Raw genomic sequence first — 3768 nt, 5'->3', positions numbered from 1 at the left:
TCTTGTTCCCCTTCACCTTTCACCCTGTCAACCTAACACTACCAGTGCCTCCAATTCTGCCTTATATAAAAATAATCCTAGTTCTTGACTCTTTACTGCCTAAACTGGTTATTCTCTCCTGGACTTGCCCAGTTTGACATTGTCCCTCCTCTGAAGTGTGCTGATCCTAAGAGCCCTCTGGAAACGAGACCTGGTCTCATCCAGTCTGGTCTGGTCTGGCCAGGGCAGAAAGGACTCTCTCTTCTTGGGTGCCTGGACTGCATCACATGGAACCCATGTGGTCTGAGTCTGTCTGCCCTGGCAGGCTGCCAAGTTCTTAAAGGTGACAGTTGAAGCTGGTTATGCTGTGAAAACGTCACAAGAGAAAAGAAGCCACAGCATTGACAGTTTTCTTGCCACTCCTGGAAACCACGCAAACCCCAGTCAGATGACTTCCAGCCCCAACACCAGAGATGGTGGTTGGATCAGGGTCTGAGGAGGAAGGAGGCACAGGACTGGGTGAGGCGGGGCCAGAGATTAACCAAAGGCCCCACCTGGCAAGCAGACAAGGGCTGGGTTCGCTGTCGAAGAGCAGGCCTGAGGCAGTAAAGGCTGGGGAAGAAAAGTCTTTTCCGACAGAATTTCCCAAGTGCTTATTACCAAAAAGGTGAAAAAAAAAAAATCCAAAGCCAAATGTCATAAATGAGCAAGTGAAAAGGCAAGTTACAGAGCAGAATGTAAAGATAATCCTAATTTTAGAAAAACATTTTCCCCTCTATGCCATACAGTAAGGGGCTAATGAAAATGTGAGGGTGTGTAAATAGACCTGTAGCACCTTTTCAGAATATAAATTCTGTATGATTCTTTGGTGAGGGGGGAGCAGAGTTTATGGCATAAAAAGAAATTTTGCCCTTGCTGGTCCCTCTGTCTGGAAAGCTCCTTTCTCAGTTATTCTCTAGACATGCTTGCTGTCTTTATCCAGGGCACAGTTCCAGTGCCACTCATCCAAGCGATCTCCTAGATCATCCTCTCTAGATCGGCACCTCCATCCAGCTCTCTTCTCTTCAATGTCTGAGTCTTTTTCACAGCTCTTATCACTTACCGATATTACACTTTCATTTGTTTTATTTGTCTAGTAGACTTTGTTCTTTACAGTTGTATGCTCAGTGTCTTAAATACGGCCTGACACATAGGTAGTTGCTCAATAAATCTGTTGAATGACTAAAATGTAACAAAGGTGTCCATTCTTTTCTGTCCCCAGCTAAGGGGGTCCTGCTTAGGCACGCTTTAAAGTTCAAAGTACAGCCTTCCCCACTCCCACCAATGCTCCTGAGGTCACCTTAGAGCAACAGCTTTCAAATTTTTCTGACCATGACCCTCAGTAAGAAATACATTCAATCCCCAGTGTTCATAAATGTATATGTACTATATTTAACTGAAACAAAAAACTCTTGGTATGAGCAATGTTTTCTCTTTTTTCTTTTCTTCTTTTTTTTTTCTAAGATGCTGGTCTCCACCCCTTGAATTGATTTCACCACCTATTAAAGGGTGGCCACTGCCTTAGGGCAGTGTTTTTGGTAATCAGAGGGCTCATTTGTATCCTAGTGTCAGTGCAACTACTACAAATGCGTGTTCCTGGCTTCACCCCAGGCTTGATGAATGAGAATCTTACTAGAAAGTACCTGTGCCCGCCCAGGTGATTCTGAAGGCTGATAAAGCTTCAGAGCCACCATGTGGGGGTTTATGAGTGTCCTGAGGCCTCATGTGGGGACATGGGTCGGGCCTTCCCTTAAGGGAAGGGCCCTTGAATGGCCCCAATTTTATATAAGCAAATCCACTCCCACCTGAGCTCCTTGCACTTCCTAGTCCCTCTGTGTGGAAAGGCTTCTGGTGATTTTGCCGCTGCTTTCCTGGCTCCGGCCCTTCTAGGGCCACTGACTGCTCCAGGGTCACACCCGATGAAGAGAAGCCCCATTTTCCCCACGGACCTTGACCCTTTCTTCTTCCCCCTGCCTGCCACAGTCTCTTTTCCCATCACACAAAATCACCTCCTTCTGTTTTCTTTGTTTTTACGATAAGAGTTAATAGTCCTCCCTGCCCCCAGCCCTTAGAACAAAAATTTCTAACCACAATCTCTAATTACGGTGGCTCATTTCCTTCCCCACCCCTAGAAGAGGGAAAATGCCGTTATGCAGTCTTCATCCTCCTATTGGGATTGCACTAGAAACTTTTTTGATGCCAAAAACGCTGCATTCCTGGCCTCCACCAAAGAACCTCATACAATTTACATTCTGAAAAACTGCTGCAACTATACTTACTGATCTTTACATGTATAATAAAATATTTATTAGTCCCTAAGTATATGCCATACGCCCAAGCTAACAAATCTTTGCAGACAAGATCTTGTTTAATTCTTGAAGCAGCCCTCAGGGATAGATACTACTATCACCCCCATTTTAGAGATGAGGAAATTGAGACACAGCAGAACCAAATAATCTGACCAAGATCCCTCCTTAGCTGTTAAGTGGCATAGCTCTGGGCTGTTAGCTGTTCTTACCCTCAGGGGCTGAAGCTGTAGGGACTGAGAGAAGGGAGGGTTTCTCTTTCCTTTGTGCAGTGGCCACCCAGAGGCACCTCAGGGTAGAGGTGCTTGCGCCCCAACAAGTTGCAGGATGTAGTGATGTTTCTCTTTCTGATTTTGCTCTCACCAGTGTCCTGTTCTGATAAACTCAGGATACCCTCTGAAGTCGAAGGCCTGGCTCTTTCTTCCTTTGGCTGAGTTCTCTCCTCAGCTCCCTGTCAAGACCTCCTAAAATATAATTGGGGGGTTGGGAAGCAATGATCTTCTTGTGTGCCCAGAAAGACCAGGCTGGAGCCCCAGCAGAGGGTTCAATTTGGGCTTAGACTGATTTATCAGATCCTAAGGAAAAAAGCCTCAAGACAGGTCATATACATATTAGCAGCGTTGTTGGGTTTTTTTCCCCCTGGGCATGGGTTTTTCATCCCTGTACTTATTTGCATAGTCTAGTTTCTTCAATAAATGTGCATTAATTTTTTTTCAGTTCTAGTTCAAAATTTTTTCAAATTAAAATTTGAATGTAAATATTTTCGGGGAAATCAGCCTAACACAGATGTTCCTCATTGGGCATTAATATGCAATTAAAAAATTAATCATATTAATCATATGTCACACTGCCTGGTTTCCATTCTCACTGCTACCAATTATTAATGTGACCCCTGGCAAGTTACTAAAAAAATGGGAATCATAGTACTTCCCTTGTATTATCAGCAGACGCTTAGTTGCAGCCCTGTCCGTGCTCCACATACTGTTTTAAGTGTTTTGACTTATTTAATCCTCAGCACAAATCTGTGAGGTAGGTACTCTCCTTATCCTCATTTTACAGCTAAGACCCTGGAGAGTATTCAGCCAAATGGGCAGCTATACGGGACTTGAGCCCAGAGTTTGGTAACAGAACCTACCTTTAAGCTAGCACTTGTCTAAAGCTGCCTCTCAAAGAAAGCTGTTGTATTACCTGATAGAACTCTTACAAAGCGCTTAGCAAAAGTCTGGTACTTACAAGTGCTCAACTAAGTTTTCTACGTCACATTACCATTCAGTGTTTTATGTTTGTATAACGCTCTTTATTTCAGCAAAAAACAAAAACTAAAAAAATAAAAATAACTGCTGAAGCGGGCGGGATCTGGGCCAGGGTCCGGACGTGGATTTGCGGCGCCCACCCACAGGGCGGTGAGCCGTGGGGAGGAAGCTTGGTGACCGCGCGCGGGGAC

The sequence above is a fragment of the Pteropus alecto genome, unplaced genomic scaffold, assembly GCF_000325575.1.
Source record: "Pteropus alecto unplaced genomic scaffold, ASM32557v1 scaffold226, whole genome shotgun sequence".
Taxonomy (NCBI): Eukaryota; Metazoa; Chordata; class Mammalia; order Chiroptera; family Pteropodidae; genus Pteropus; species Pteropus alecto.
The sequence above is the reverse complement of the archived record's forward strand: the minus strand, read 5'-3'. Positions refer to the sequence as shown.